The sequence below is a fragment of the Mesoplodon mirus genome (genome assembly GCF_964341445.2).
Source record: "Mesoplodon mirus genome assembly, chromosome: 6".
In the NCBI taxonomy this organism is placed as follows: domain Eukaryota; kingdom Metazoa; phylum Chordata; class Mammalia; order Artiodactyla; family Ziphiidae; genus Mesoplodon; species Mesoplodon mirus.
The window spans coordinates 58,202,874-58,220,209 of record NC_138982.1 but is presented as its reverse complement, the minus strand read 5'-3'; the positions used below and the strand labels follow the sequence as shown (position 1 = coordinate 58,220,209).

At 41.2% G+C, this 17,336-nt stretch overlaps 1 protein-coding gene across 4 annotated transcripts in view; it reads right to left on the bottom strand.

The window, feature by feature from the left end:
• Positions 1-17,336, bottom strand: part of PLD1 (phospholipase D1) — a 206,546-nt gene that overhangs the window by 141,882 nt on the left and 47,328 nt on the right. The window contains exon 1 of one of the 4 annotated variants that reach the window (XM_082624747.1): positions 10,238-10,391. The exons of the other annotated variants lie outside the window; for them this stretch is intronic. The gene's annotated coding sequence lies outside the window, so the exon portion shown is untranslated. Of the gene's footprint in view, positions 1-10,237; positions 10,392-17,336 lie in introns of those variants that run through there. 4 annotated transcript variants of the gene reach the window in all.

Genomic DNA, 17,336 nt, shown 5'->3' with positions numbered 1-17,336 from the left:
CCCCCCAAAATGGCACGTTAACATTATTTTTTAAGAACCGATGCACTCTTAGGATACATTATCAGAAGAGCAGTACCCAGGAAAGCAGCCAATAATCCCAGCTGCTGGTCAGAGTACACTTGGAGAACTGTATTCAGTCTGAGGGCCACAGAAAAACAAAGGCAAACCATGGATACTCAAGAGAATAGGGGCCAGGCTGGAGAAGTCTGAAAAACATGATTATTACGAGGAATGGTTGAAATAAGCTGGAATTTTTAGGCTGCACAAAAATGAGAAGACTTTTGAACATATCAAGACCTGTGAGTGTAAGTAGATGTTTCCTCTGTGGTTCCAGTGGACAGAGCTGGAACACAGGGATGGATATTCTAAACAGGCCCATGTCACATCAGCATAAAGGAGAACTTTCTAACACTTTGAGCTCTCTAGGAGTGAAAGAGCCCTGGTGAATGGAGAGCTTCCTAAAACAGGAAGTGCTCCATCAGCGCCTGGATGGCGCCGCGTCAGCACTTGCCAGAAGAGCCCCCTTTTTGGTCTCAGAGGCTGCACCCTGTGTCCACTTCAGCTTTAGAATACCACGCCTGCGTCTTCCTCCTCCAAACCCGGGCCAGACCTCAGGGGATCACTCTGAGCAGAGGTGGCCCCCTTGGCCTCCATGAGCTAGGGCGCCACCGTCTAGGGAAAAGCTAGCACAAAACCATGAAACTGGCAGAAAGTGAAGGGAGGAGAGGATGGATTCACTGGGGTGTCTCGTATTGTAGCAATTCACATGGGAGGTAAAGATGCAGTTTGGATGAAGACTAACAGATTCGAACTCAGGCGGCAAGAGGAAGTACCAGCGCCTGGCCTACTCCATGTAGAATGTTCTTGTTTGGCCCCAGATGAATCCGTATAAGGGGCAGACCAGTTTTACAAATGACAGCAAAGGCTTGCTGAGATCCACATTCTTTCCTTCAGATGTAGGCCAACTCCCTTCTTGCGCCAGTTACATACTCCTTCTTAAATTAACCCTCTATCCATGCTTTAGGGAATAACCTTTATCCATACTCTGTGAAAAACTGCTAAGATGCCAGATTAAAACGAAGCATAGGGCTTCCCTGGTGGCGCAGTGGTTGAGAGTCTGCCTGCCGATGCAGGGGACACGGGTTCATGCCCCGGTCCGGGAAGATCCCACGTGCCACGGAGCGGCTGGGCCGGTGAGCCATGGCCGCTGGGCCTGCGCGTCCAGAGCCTGTGCTCGGCAACGGGAGAGGCCACAGCAGTGAGAGGCCCGCATACCGCAAAAAAAAAAAAAAAAAAACCAAAAAAACACAGAAGCATAACTTTGGACTGTGTCTTCTTATCGACATTTATGAACACTGGTATTACGTTTACTATGAACTTTGTGATTCAACTACATTGTCAATGTTGCAAATGTTGTTATCTAAATCCCTCTGAGCAAAGGTGGTGGGTATCAACCTTTCCCAACGAACAAGTACCTTGTTTACATCAGGCGATTAGTGGATGCTTTCACCAGGTAAAAATGAATGGCTCAGTAACTAACTGAAGGACCTTGTCTTATTCCCCAGATGATGCTACTTTTGGTCCAAGAGAAACCATAGGCTATGGCTCAGCCCTTGGGTAGTCAAGGTTTACCTACACATCTTTTGTCAAAGACATTTCTTATGACTGATACCTCTGTCAAACCAGATATAGTTAGGAATCCATATGACATAAGATCAAAATTCTCTCTTCCACAATTACCACATGCCAGGTGCTAGAATGGAGTTTAGGAGCACAAAGGTCAACAGCTCTCACAGTCCAGGGAAGGAGACAGGCTTTTAACAGCTAATTGCCACAGTGTGTCCAGAACTGCAGTAGGAGCCTGGAGGAGGAAGCGCTCAACCTGGGGTTTGGGGAAGGTTACTGTTGGAAAGGCACACTGGAAACGAGTCTTGAAGACTGGGTAGGAGTTCACTGAGCATACTTGAAGGGAAAGCACATACCAAGAAAAAGAAACAGTGTGTTGGAGTACCTAACCTAAAGTCCAATAAAATTATCCTCGCATGTTTGAGCAAGACAATGAGGCAGGGTGAGGGCCATGATAATTGTTTTCAGATATCTGAGGGACTATCTGATTAGGTGTTTGCTTCTCTATGTAGAAGGTACTATGTGAATGGGAAAGGGGCGGTGCCTATGAGAGCGTACATTTCAGTTTAATGTATATAAGGCCATTCTTTAAAAAGAACTATTTATAAAGAAACTGGTTGCCTGGAGTAGACAAGTTTACTTCACAATTATATAGTTTTGGAGTCACTTTGGGTTCTAATTCTAGCTTAGCTCATGGTAAGTGCTTAATAAATAGTGACTATCCATACTGTGAGATGGTGAACTCACCTTCACACTGTGAGTTCCGACACCAAGCTGTCATCTCTGGCTCTGTCTCATGCATGGGGTATGAAGGTGGACCAGAGACCATCAAGGTCCCTCCCAGGTCCCAGCCTGGGGCTTCATTTCAGTGTCTCTGCCCATTTCTGATCTGGCAATATTCCCTCAGCTCACTAGGAAGGACACTGAAGAAATGTCCATTCATAACCCGCTATATAAATGTTAGCTCTCATTACTACTGTTATTATTATTTCCTCTGGTACTGTCCTTCTAGTAACTTTATCATCCCTGCTTTTGTTTTATTCCTGTGTGTGTGTGTGTGTGTGTGTTTAATGGTATGTAAATATTCTTGCAAGCCAACTCAAATCCTCAGTAGTACATAGATGAAGTCAGAAAGAATGAAATAAAATAACTCCTACAGTTTATTATAAATGACCCTAATAACAGTAGGTAACATTCACTTAACACTCATGCATCAGGCACTGTGGGAGGCGTCATATATACATTATTTCATTTAATACTCATTAGAACCCTGAAAGGTAAGTACTAGTATTATGATCCTCATTCTACAGATAAGGAAATTGAGTCTTAGAAAAGTCAAGTAAGTCACTCAACGTCCCATCCAATAAGCTGTGGTCTAACCTAACAATTTTGCAGCACAGCCTACTACAACAATCTCATGTTAATGGATATGTACTCCCATATATTTTTAAAATTTGAATACTGAAGATTTTTTATTTGAATCTTGAATACAGGGACTCCAGAAAACAAAAATAAGCCACTTAATCTAGTAAATAGGTGACAACACTGAGTTCATTTGGTCTCAATCTCACAGTTCAAGACACTGTTGAGAAGAAAGGGCCCACAGAGTAACCAGGTCATGTTCACCTAAGAGGTCTTTGAGCATCAAATTAAAATTTCTAGCTTTCTCATCCAGTGTATGATTTCGTTCAATGTTCAGAATGGGCAAATCTAGAGGCAGGAAGTTAGAACAGTGGTTGCCTAGGGCTGGGTAAGGAAGAGAGGGGAGTAGGGAGAGTGGGTACAAGGTTTCCTTTAGGGTGTGCCAAAAATGTTCTAAAATTAGATTATGGTGATGGTTACACAACTCTGTAAATACGCTAAAGAATACAGAATTGTACGCTTTCAAGGGGTTAACTTTGTGATGTGTAAATTATACAATAACAATAAAGTTGTTAAAAAATAATTCCCAGGGTTCAGTATCCAGTGATCTCTAGTCACTCCTTGTGGCTGCTGTCTTTCAGAACAAACATGGAAACCAGATGTGCATTAAGTAAGCCTTTACCCAAGAACAAAATGTTCGAACAACAATGATGAGAATAAAGACCACGCTTGTGAAGCTGGTAAGTTTTCCTTGGAAGCCATAATGAGCCTTCAGCTTCTTTCTCCAATGTCATCAGGTAAGTGCTGAATGGTATTAGCTCCTGATTTTTACCAACCCAGGAAAAATGGAAATATAATTTCATTCCTCATTACTAAAATGTTTGTAAGGGGACAGAATGAAATATTAAAACCAGCAGCAATAGGGGAATCAAAAGACCTCAAAAGGCCCCAAAAGACTCCAGTCAAGTCGACTAGAACCTTGTGACCTTGGGGACTCAATCATTCTGGGCTTTGGGGACCTCATCTGTAAAAGAAGGAGGCGGAAGAATGAAGTCAACTACTCCAAGGTTCTCTTCCACCTTCATTATTCCAGTCAAATCATATCTTCTAAGGACTGTCTCAGTATGTTGACTTGTCCCATTCTAAACATCAGCAACTGCCCTTGGACCAATGAAGAGTTATCAAAACATCTGGACACACTGGAAATCCATGAAAGTGTCTTTCCTGGACTGTTGTTTCAAGTATTTAAGTGAGCATCTTCCCACATCCCTTATTAAATAAACTATATATCTTAAAATTTAATCAGCTATAATGTCTGATTAAGATTTTAAACCTGGTGCCTAAAAATCAAAAGGCACTTTCCTAAAGTAATGCAAAAATGCAGCAAAATAATTGCTCTCCAAAGTAAAATTATCCTCTCCTTTATAAAGACTGATCTGCCTCAACTCTAACCTGTCACTCCAAATCTATTTTAATTTTTATTATAAAAATAATAAATTCTTCTTAAAGGAAACCTTAAGTTTACAAACTATCTGAGGAAATTAAAAGCATTCTTAGAGTTACCACCTTAAATAGATTATGGGTGATGTTAACTTACTATTAAATTTTTGTATATCTTGTTTTCATCTTTCTCTCTCCATGAATATTTTTTATGTTTTCAAATATAAGAGAATCATATTTTTAAATATTAATATGCAGAAAAGTATAAGGAGAAAATTAAAACTGCCAGAAATTCCCACCTTTAAAATAATCCTGGGCTTCCCTGGTGGCGCAGTGGTTGAGAGTCAGCCTGCCGATGCAGGGGACACGGGTTCATGCCCCGGTCCGGGAAGATCCCACATGCCGTGGAGCGGCTAGGCCCGTGAGCCATAGCCGCTGAGCCTGCGCGTCCGGAGCCTGTGCTCCGCAACGGGAGAGGCCACAACAGTGAGAGGCCCGCGTACCACAAAAAAAAAAAAAAAAAAAAAAAAATCCCTAAACCCCAATTAACTTAAGGTGATCATCCATTCTGTTCTCTCCCTAAGCATAACACATACAGAGACAGGTATATTTTATTTTATTTTGATTTATTTATTTTTTTGATTTATTTATTTTTGGCTGCGTTGGGTCTTTGTTGCTGTGCACGGGCTTTCTCTAGTTGCGGCAAGCGGGGGCTACTCTTCTTTGCAGTGCGCGGGCTTCTCATTGCAGTGGCTTCTCTATTGCAGAGCACGGGCTCTGGGCACACGGGCTTGGGTAGTTGTGGCACGTGGGCTCAGTAGTTGTGGCTCTCAGGCTCAGTAGTTGTGGCACACGGGCTTTGTTGCTCTGCGGCATGTGGGATCTTCCCGGACCAAGGTTTGAACCCATGTCCCCTGCAATGGCAGGCGGATTTTTAACCACTGCATTACCAGGGAAGGCCCAGGACAGGTATATTTTAAACATCACCAAGTACATGATGCACAAATAGTTTACTATCCAGTGTTTTATCTTAAATATCTATCATCACCATTTCCTCCGATTATAGTTTTTCTTAAGTAAAACTGTAGTAGTTGCATAATGATCCATTATGCAGTTTCCTTCTATTGTATATTTTGATTATTTCCCACTCTTCATGACAATAAATAACACTTCAATGAGTATTTCTGTAGTTAAAGCTTTTGCACTCCTACCTGGAAAATTCCAATGTATTGCCCTATTCCTTTTGTGATTTCCTCTATTGGTTTTAGGAAGAGAAAGTGCTTCCCCATCCAAATAATAAAACCGTTTGATTTCTTTTCTTCTTTCTTTTTTTAAAATATAACTCCTTAACCTATGGACTGTATTTTTACATATTTTTAAAGGTTCGAACCTTATTTGTCACATGTTTAAGTTTTGGCCCAATCTAGAGTAAGTTATTTGCCCCACATTTTCAAATGCACATTTATGTTTTTAAAGGAAATACATGTCTCATATTCCTGGCTCTCCACTAAGCCTCAGAAAGCCTTCAGGACTGACAAAATAACCAGAGCTTTGATCATCAGCAGGAAATCATACTGGGCAGGAATGAAGAGGACACTCGTACAGGCCAAATTAAAGCTAAACAATCAAAAGGTCCAAGTTCGAGCCTTAGTGGTTTTATCATTTTAGCCTTAAAAAGTCTCAAAAGTTCCAAGATTATCTTGTGTAGTTAAAAGACAGTTTTCAACTGTGGGCTTATCCACCACGTGGACTGGTCACCACTGATCTCATTTACTGACCACGAGTAAGCTCTACATCCTGCCACTGGTCACTGGTTCTTGCCACTGGTTCCCAGCAGAACATGTGAGAAAGCAGAGTACAAGCTCACCCGCACAAACACCCAGTAGGAAAAGGACACAAAGGACATGCCTTACTGGTTGACAGTGGGTCAACAGAAGCATCTTTGAGTAGGAAGCGCAGCACAGATATCAGTATTTACATGGTTGCTTCTCATTAATAAAGACTGGATTATATTTCCCAAAGACATCAACTCCTCATACCATTTTTTCCCCACCACAGCACCCCTCTGAGGCACAATACTATTACTGCTGACTAGCTGCTATGACTCGGGACAAATTATGTAACTTCCCTGGGACAGTTTCATCAACTGTAAAATGGGGATAATAAAGACAATTGACCCCTTAGGGTTGTTGTGAGGATTACATGAGAGGCTTAGAACAGAGACTGCCTTTAGGAAATGCTTTTTGAGTGTTAGTTGTTATTATTACTATTACCACTCCCTCTACTACTCCTGCCACAGGTACTAATATCTTCAACCCCAGAAATGCCAGAAGGTCAAACGTAAATTGGCTTCTTCAGAAGGAACCAAGGAACTGGTGAAGTCTACGGTCAGATCAGCCCTAGGAGTAGAATCTGTCCTCAGCCTTTGCAATCCCTCTGGGAAGTTAGTATTCACTATCATTATTAAAATAGTTCATTTCTTGAATAAATTGGACTGAATGCTCTGTAAGGTCATATGTAGCTCATGAACCATGATTCTTGTATGTTCCTCCACTGCATTTGTTAAAATTTTATATAGAAAAACACACAGTTCAGCAGTGTACAGCTCAATGAATTATCACATTGACCACCTGTGTGGCCACTACCTTGACCAACAAATAGGGTATAACCAGCTCCCTGTGAGCTCCCTATGTTTTCCCTTTCAGGCACTAACATCTGTCTCCTTCAGAAGATAAACATCATAAATGAGTTTGCCTGTTTTTGAACTTGCTATGCATAGAATCATACAGTGTATATTATTTTCTTTGCCTTCATTAGATTAACATTGATTATAAGATATTTCTATTTTTTTACATACATGTTTAGTTTATTTTCATTGCTATATAATATTCTCTTATAAGAATATCTTCCATTGTAGTATTGATGAATATAGGGTTGATTTCAGTAATAGACTCTTCTAAAAATAAAAACTAAATTTTATTGAAGTATAAAAAAAATAAATAAAATAAAATAGTTCATTTCTGTGGTGGGCGGCATCACAGTCTCCCTTGCTTTCTGCCCCACTTTCTGATACGTAAACACAGGACCCTTGCACATCGGCACCTTCAGTGAGCAGGGTTAGGAGCAAGAACTCAGCGGGTTAGGCATGTAAAAGGCAGGGGTGGCTGTACAAGATGAATCTGACAAGGCCAGAAACTGCAAATCAAGAACCGACAGCTCCCCAAACAGGCACCTCGAAGATGAAGACTGTGGGCAGGAAACGGGAGTGATCTGGGGTGTGAATGGAACCAGACAATAGGTGAACATTTATCATAAAGGTTCAGCAGTCAGAAAACCCACTCCTGACATCATGATTCCTCCTGGTTATTCATTTCTTTCCTCTAAGTCCTTACCTTCTACTGACATTTTACCTTCCTGATGTTTCGAGTATGGGCCAATTCATGTTGAAATAATGGATCATCAACTATGTTCATAACCATCTGAGATTTATGAGGCATCAAAGGTACTTTTGACTGTTAACAAGAAAGCATGTTGGATAAAAATTAATCGGCTCAAAGCTTAACCTGATATGGAATGGGAAAAATGTCCATCTCTACTTGATTTTAGCCAAAAAGCAGAGCTGTCACAAAACTAAACCAGTCTGGCAAGATGAGAACAAAACTGCAATGTGTGTGCCAAGCCTGGAATCAGGAATAAGATTTGCCTCCGTCCCAAATTACAGATTTTGAGCACTCTATTGTACAGTCTTTTTTTTTCCCCTCATGTTTGGAGGAAGCTTATTGTAATGGATATCCTTTGGTAAAACCCTAAAATCTGGTTTTTAAGGAGTTTCCCCTCTTACTCTATCCTTTGCTACATTGTTTATTTCTGTTTCTAATCAGTACTGTTCTGTTATCATCTGTAGAAGAAAAGGCTGCGAAGCACTTGGGAACACAGAAACTGAGACCTACCAGACCTAAATGAGCTTTAGGTGAGCTTTTTAAGACTTATCCATGCCAGCTAAGTGCAAACAAGTAATCAACAAGTAAAATGTCTTAACACAGTCCTTTAAACCATTGAGGAGCTAGAATCAGATTGACAGAAGTCTTCTTTAAAATTTTAAGTTAATAGCATTTAATAATTAATAATAGCACATACGCAGTACTAGCGTATATTAAGCAAGTCATAGCAATCTCTGCTATCTTTTTTTTTTTTGGATTTACTGTTGAAGAAAATATCTGCAGAGGCAGGGGTAATAATACAGCTGTACAATTGTGTCTTGAGGGGGATAAAGTACAGTCAATTTCACAATCCTGAGATAGCATGCAGCCATAACTCTGCAACTTCAGCCTCAGCAGAGATAGGACTGGGATCTTTAAACTTTAGCAAATCACCTCAAAGATTTCTTTAAGTACCTATTTCTGTCTCCCTTCTCCCTCCATTTTATATTTTTAAACACAGGAGAACCTGAGAGAACAGACCCTTTCTGAAACACTGTATTTTCCAGCAGGGGAAAAAAGAGGAGACTCAAATGGCAATAACAGAAGCATATTAGCATATTTTAAAACACCCATACTGGGACTTCTCTGGTGGCATAGTGGTTAAGAATCCGCCTGCCAGTGCAGGGGACACAGGTTCGAGCCCTGGTCCGGGAAGATGCCACATGCCACAGAGCAACTAAGCCCGTGTGCCACAACTACTGAGCCCACAAGCCACAACTACTGAAGCCCACGTGCCTAGAGCCCGTGATCCACAACAAGAGAAGCCACTGCAATGAGAAGCCCACGCACCGCAACTAGAGAAGGCCCACGCACAGCAACAAAGACCCAATGCAGCCAAAAATAAATAAATTAATTAATAAATTTATTTTAAAAAAACCAGCGCTTACCTTGAACTAAAGCATACATAAAGTAACATAAAAGCCAATATATTTCATAAAGCGTTGCAAACTTGAAAACATCATCAAATCGAACTACATACTCTTGTGAAACAACTTCATGCTGGATTGCTTTGGTGACAAGTAAACAAAGGTAATATCGCTCTCTAGGTGTCTAAGTTAATGAAGTTAAGGAAGATTCTCTTGATACTGCGCTCTATTGACTTAATTTCATTTTAATACTGTTAGCAATCCTTTCATTGTCTTACAAAGCACACTCCGTTTCGACAGTCATATTTATTCCTAGAGGAATCACTTAAGAATAAAAACAGTGATGACTAAGGAAGGGATTCAGTCCAGCTTGATCCACCTGTACACTCTGCCCACGTCAACTGTTATGCAGGTATTTTGTGAGGCATTCTAGGAAAATGTCAGACTTTTCAAAAAGAAAATTAAAATCATATTCTGGTTCCTTGTAACTATAATCAGTAGGCCCCAGAGAAAACCATGCATCAGGCAAGCACGCACAGGGTGTGAAGGACACCACTGGCTGGGGCACTACACACTGCCGTCTCGTGTTCCATAAAGTAAAATCAACCATGTATAAAATCATAGTTATTCCTAGAAGATATAATGGGAAGACACAAAGAAAGGAATTCTGAAAAAGGAATTGAAAATGCATATGAACAGGTACAAATCTCTAGACTGCACATCCAACACATAAATGTCATTTTTTCTTGGCTTCCACCTGCATTTAATATTGTCCGGCAATGCATATATTACAAGGAGAACCATAACCCCCAGACCTCCCCGTAGGATTGACGAACTCACATTATTTTCTAAAAGAACGCAGCAACAGCACAAATGCTATGCTGACTGTCATGTCATCGCCCCGTGAGGACAGAAAGAAAATCTGACACATGCAGCAGAAAGTTCAAAACCTTATTTACTAACCTGGTGCCCCCGTGAAAGTAGTCGCTTCATATTGCTTTGAAGAAAGAATCCATACTATGAAACTAATCTCCAAAGCAGCTGATAGCCGACAGGGGAATAAAAACTGACTACCCCGAGAATCCACAGACACGGGGAAAGCAGTCTGTTCCCAAGCCCCGTTTTTGGCCAACTCCCTAAAGGCCACTTAAGTCATAGCCAAGCCCACAAAGCACTTTAGCCTATAAGCTTTGGTAATGAACTTGAAACCACTCCCACATGTTAAATAGACACTGGGCTGCTGTGAGAAATAAAACTCACATACAGAATGAGCTAAGGCTTCAGGCTTCATTTTTGTACTTGCTACCCAAGAAAACTGTAACACACCAGCTGAAACAAAGAGCACTCTCACTCCCTTCTTGCCCCTCAGATGCTGTATTAAAGTGACTCATTCATTTCAAACAAGAGGAATACAGTCTGCCCTCCACCAGTGCCATGAAATGAGTTTTATATTGTTGCCCAAATTGGTGGTGGTGGTGATGGAACATTTAGCACTATAATTTCACATTGCCTAAGTGGGACCACATGAAGTTATTTCTTCTGAGAACCAAAGGCACATACTATCACTATTTCTAGATTTTTAAAATACATTAAATAAGCATAAAACCTCATTAATCACTAAAGTCTAAAAATTAAGTTCAAGAGGAAAACTTATGAAAGAATCTTCTAACTTCTGATTCTGACTTAGTGTCTGTAACTGTGAAAATCACTCATAATTCAATTTCATCTACAGTTAGGTTATATTATAAAATAAAAAAGTTTTTTGGTGGTTTTGTAGTTTTTTATACTTTAAACTGGGACTTAATATGACTCACAATGGTTTCAAAGTAAGAAATTTATTTTTCATTCTAGAAAAATGTAATTGATAATTTAAGGCATTTATATCTTAAAAAAATAATGTTCCAGTACATCGCTTAAGAATAAAAATCCGGGCTTCCCTGGTGGCGCAGTGGTTGAGAGTCCGCCTGCCAATGCAGGGGACACGGGTTCGTGACCCGGACCGGGAAGATCCCACATGCCGCGGAGCGGCTGGGCCCGTGAGCCATGGCCGCTGAGCCTGCGCGTCCGGAGCCTGTGCTCCGCAATGGGAGAGGCCACAACAGTGAGAGGCCCATGTACAGCAAAAAAAAAAAAAAAAAAAAGAATAAAAATCCATGCGTTGCTTTTTAACATGAAGTGTCCACAGTTACACACAATCTTCCCCTAATTTTCAATGCCAAGAGCAGTTTTAATTCTTGTTTCCATGATTTCTATCTTATTTAAATAAGACCTATTTAACATAATGGTCAAGGTTACCAAATTTAATGTTTTTTCTGAGCCATAAACATGGGACCAAATATTCCGAGGAAAACTTGATTTACTTGTTGCCAAGTAGATTTACATGTATTTCCGGTAAAATTCAAGTTACTCAAAACCTATGAAACAGAAGTCGTTAGCATATTAGCTCAACAAGATCAGGCATGAAAAGCCCTGAAACTCCCTCAGATCTAACACTCACCCTGCTGGCCTCTTCTACCCACTCCCAGGGTCAGGGCTGAACAGTTTCTCCAGGGGTCACTTCAGAATGACAGGGCAAGACAGCCAGCCACCTCAGTGAGAAAACCAGCCTCAAGCCCTGGCCCATGCCTTATAAAGGAGCCAGTGCCCCACCTGGTGGCAAAACCTAGAAAAGGCTGAAACAGTTAAACCTCAGGGGAAATACTGCTTCAATGTTGAAAGAAAAAGGGAAGAAAAGGATCAGTTATAAGAGCACATTAATGTCACAAACAATGGTGGTAGGAATCATGAAAAATTTCTCCCCACAGAGCACAATATTTATAGAGGATATGAAAACACTCATGCAAAAAAAAGTAATTACATTCAAAACCATCTTTTTATGTGGATCAGTTTGCAAGAATATATGATGATATGCATTCCCAGAGAAATCCTTTGATAAATAATATTGATCCCTCTTTTACCCAAAGGGCTGCAAGAAAAATTCCGGTGAGATCAACATAATCTCTGAAATGGAAGAACCATGGATAAATCCCCAACTCAGCTAGCTAACTGCTGGTGGGACGGTGTCTCCATCATTCTGTTAAGAGGCTGTATCCCCAGGAGTCCTCCTACCTTTCTTTCAAAAAGTATTTCCTTTTGTCTCACATAAATTATTTCTGCTAAAATCAACGTTCTGATATCAATCTCAATGGAGATGAAGAACAGTTAAATATTGGGTTTCGAATAACACAACAATCTTTAATAAAACTCCAGCAAAAATAAAAGTATAGTAGGATGTGACTTTTAAACGAGCCCAGGGCTTCCCTGGTGGCGCAGTGGTTGAGAGTCCGCCTGCCGATGCAGGGGACATGGGTTCGTGCCCCGGTCTGGGAAGATCCCACATGCCGCGGAGCGGCTGGGCCCGTGAGCCATAGCCGCTGAGCCTGCACGTCCGGAGCCTGTGCTCTGCAGCGGGAGAGGCCACAACAGTGAGAGGCCTGCATACAGAAAAAAAAAAAACAACGAGCCCAAGCCACAATACTGAAACTAAAACTAATAAGAATAGCTGATATTTAAGCTCTCAGTATAAGCTAGGCATGGTTCTAAAGGGCTTCAGGAGATTAATTCATTTATATCACACAAATCCATAATTATGCCAGTTTCACAGATGAGAAAACTGAGGCATCTAAAGGGTAAGTATCTTGCCAAGATCAAGCAGCTAGTGGCGGAGCTGGGATTAGAACCCAGGTCATTTGGCTCTGAAGTCAGCGCTGCTAACCACATACTTTGATAATGCTGTCCTCCCGAGTGCACACCACTGGTGAAACCCTGCCAGACTCTGCTCAAATGCAAGGGAGCAGGAGTTGGTTGGACAAGAACTGCTCTATGGACAGTCCTCATGACGGCACAGGCTGGGAAAGGCTGTCCAGCCAAGCAGCCGCAGAACTGAGACCTGGAGGCCATGAGGCAGGTAAGGGATCCCCAGGCAGAAGGCACTCACTCTGTCTGCCAAGAAAAAGGGGGAAGTGGGGAGTGGGCTGCTGGAGGGACCATAGGGAGCTTGGTGAGGCTGGGGGACCAACAGAAGAAAACTTTGCGAGGGAGGCGGGAGTCCTCCGATGTCACATCATGGAGGTAAAGAGACATCACCAAGACATTTTAAACCACAGTGTGTACATGTTGGAAAGAGAAGTAAGAAGGAACTAAGCCCTGTAGGGTAAGCAGGAATTTAGAAGACGTTGCAGGTAAAGAAAAGGGCAGACCAGCGCTTTAAAACGCACAAGTCTACACTTCCATAAACATTATCAAGGAGGCTAGGGCGGTAACCCTGGCCACAGCAGCGCTCACTTACTTGCTCAAGCTAGGTCTGGGGCCTGAGCCATGTGGAGGTTGTGAATGCTACCAACAGAACAGGGAACACAGGAGGAAGAGCAGGCTGGCGGGAGGAGCAGGGGTGGGATGGACAAGCCGAGAAGTTGGCTTTTCGAGGCCGAGGCCGAGTGCGAGGTCCTGTGGGTCGTCCAGGGTGGAGGTGCAGTGGGCTGCCGGAGATACAGGTCTGGTGCTCCTGTCCCCTGCACGGACGGGAGGCACACATCTAGGGTGACAGCAGCTGGAGGGCAGCAGCGGGGCACACAGCGTAAGAGGAAAGGGTGAAGTTTTAAGGCGAGGGGTATCTGAGGATTTCAGAGAGGATTCAGGACATGGGCAGGGAAATGTTTTACTCACCTTTAACTGAAATTTAGCATTCCCTTCAATTACAAATGTAGGCAATAATTCACAGTAAAATTAGGTGTAACCGTGACTTGTCACAAGTAGCAATCAAAGATATCTTCATATCACAGTACACTATTGCAAGAATCTCAAAGTATCGTTTCCGCTCATGACTACCCCAAAATTACAGTAGTGATTAAATCTGCCACTAGCTCTTGGTAGGTAGTGTGTTAATAAAGGGTGGATGTTATTATATTATTACTTTTTTGGTAGAACTGTATATCGGTCTAATTGGTTTCCTTGGTAACCCTATGCATACTGATTTTCATGTCTGATATTTTCACTGTAAGAATCTTTATTGCAAGCAGTTCTGCTGCACAGCTAATTGGCCATAAGACAATTTTGCCATAAAAGATGAAATAATGAAACTAAAATAGGGACATTAAAAAGGACATAACGAAACATGAAAAACTAGTAACAAAATTTTTAAAATATCTTCTTAGTGAAAGCAATGATACTTCCTTTCTCAAAGTCAGTCATTAAGGATTCAGGATCTCATGTTGGACATAAGTTCTTCATGGTATAAAAAAAAAATCTGCTGTAAGGCTCTTCAGATTTCCCTAGAAGTAAACCGAACAGACAAGGGATGCTGCTATTTACCTATATGTCACATATATAAACGTATATATAAAGTAGTACATATATGGACTACATTTATATGTTCCATGACAGTCCTTATATTTCACCAAATCATCTAAGCCAGTTTCTATGCCAAATATGAAAATTTTGCCTACATCACGTTCTCCACTATCAAAGAGCAAAAAAATTTCACCATTTTCATAAAACTTATCAAGTATCATATAACCATTTCTTTCTAGGAGATGAGAAGCTTGATTCTTCCTTTGCCTCCAACTTCTAATACTGCGTGATAAACTTGGTAAAGACGGCATTACAAAACAAGCTGTTGTATCTAAATGAGCTAAAGAACTGATAATTAATGCTTAGACTGTCGTGTATTACTAGCTGCCTCTTTTATATTTGCCATAGTTTGGTAAACTTGCTTCTGACGGAATAGAGGGATGACTGTACTCATCGAAGGATTTGCAAACTGTTATGCTATTTTCTGGTATAGTATGCAGTCTAGCTTTACACTCTCTTATTTCACACTTCAGTAAGTTTTCTTTTCACCATATTTTCTATCAAGTTGCTATAACGTAGTCGAAACCAAACTGTCGCCTAGTTATTTTATCTTTGACGGCAAAATTGCCTTACGGCCAATTAGTTGTGCAATGAGACTGCTTTACGGCAAAGATGTTTACGGCAAAAACAGCTAGAACCTCTAATTTTATTCGTTTAAATTTATGCATTTAACTTAATGCATTAAACATTATTCTGAAAAGGGATTCATTAGCGTCACTAGAATGCCAAAGGGGGGTCCATGCACACACACACAAAAACAAAGAATGTCTGATTTAAGGGGAGGGAGGAGAAAAACACAGGAAGACACTTAAAAAAAGGAATACAGAAAAGGGGAGACCGAGTATGAGATGATCTGGATTCAAACCCAGGACTTCTGATTTGTGTTCTTTCCTCCACCAACCATAGAACCCCTTCATTTGTGTCAACAAAGTGCTTTCATAGGTATCAGCTCACTAGCTCATCACAAAGACCCAGAGCAGGAAAAGGCAGGCAGCGTCAACCTGCCTGAAACCTCAGAGAAGCCGCTGTCCCAAGAAGACATCAATCCCCGGGCCAGTCCCAGACGTGGAACCTGGCATCTGCCCCCCACCCCGCCCCGACTACGGAGCCGAGCCGTAGTCCTGAGCACAGAAGAGGAGACGATGAGCCGAGCCCTCATATCACATTAGCTAGAACCTGATCAGGAGAGGACAGAAGAGTGAGCGCAGAGCCTGACGGGTAGATCCTGCTTCTCTTCAGGCTTCCGTTTGCAGGGAGGACTAACAATTTATTTGGATGCTTTGCTCAAAATTCTTTTATTGAGTTCTGATTCTTGAACGGGGTGAATTACAGGACTTACAGTATTTCAACTGTTTGATTGTCCTTTGGCTATAATCAGAACAGAAGCCTATACTTAAGCAATGTTTGAAAGTAGATAAACAGGCTGAAACAATGCGCTCTCTGTTCTCTCCTGGCTGTGCCCACCGAGGGGCGTTCATTATTTAATGTGTCAGAGCCGTGTTGCCAGGGCTCTGTTAACGACAACGTGGCTTATTGTCTTCACATCCATTCCCTGTTCTGCCACATCTGTCATGGCTCATATCTATATTTTATCTTTTTTGTTTTATTTTGATTCTCTTACAGGGTCATTTTCTTAACTACTACAAATTGCTCTGACATCTATTCAAACGCAGCAAAAGGTAACATTTATTTTTTAACTTCTTGATAACAAAAAACTTAAGGGACACAAGGACACTTTTAGATTGCTGCAAATTTTCACAAAATTATATCATTAAAGCAAGTTTTATCTCGTGGTTGGCTAGATAACCCATCTTTTTTTTTTTTCAAAAATCTGGTCTGTTCACAGGTTACTCTGGCCACTTCTCATATAATGTGTATTTCCTTTTACATGATAATGAGAATGTGGCTATACATGACTCACCTAATATCCTTGTGGGGGAAGAAAACTTTTCCCTTCTTCCCTTTAGGTTCTTTGGCTGGTCTAATAATTAAATTGACATAGACAGATTAATAGGAGAAATATACATTTAATTTTGGACATACGAGAGCCGGTGAAAATATGAGATTCAAAGAGGTGACCAAAGCAGGCAGCTTTTATGCCTTTTAGACAAAAGAAACAATAAATCTGTGAAAAATTGACAAAACATACGGGTTTGGGCTTGGGGTAGCAAATTAATGAAGAAGTAACAAGATTTGTTTACATAGCCTTCTCGGCCCTGAACTCCCTGTCTCTGGCAGTAAGGATGCCTTCTACCCTCCTGGTACAGGGAGGACCCCTTTCACATGGGAGAGTTATTTCCTGCTCTCAAGGAGACGAAGGAGATTAGAGTATCCTTCTTGCACTGGCTGTTTCTTAAGTAACTTTAATTCAAAATAATCCATATGCCAAAGTAGCATATTTTAGGGTGACACAGTCTGCTTTCTTTCACGTTCTTCCGAAAAAAAGTTGAGTATTTCTTAATATGCATATTAAAATGTACATTATTATGTTTATTGGTTGGCCTTTAATTTCTAAGTTTCTCTATTCTCTTCCTTCTTTTTTTTAAAATAGGAAGCCATAGTGAAAATTGTCCCTTGCCTTCTCGTCACAGCCACCTAGAGTGAGAATTCCTGTGGATGAAAAGAGTTCAAAATTGGCTTCCAGGCCCTGGGAACAGAAGAGCAGTGCCCTCCC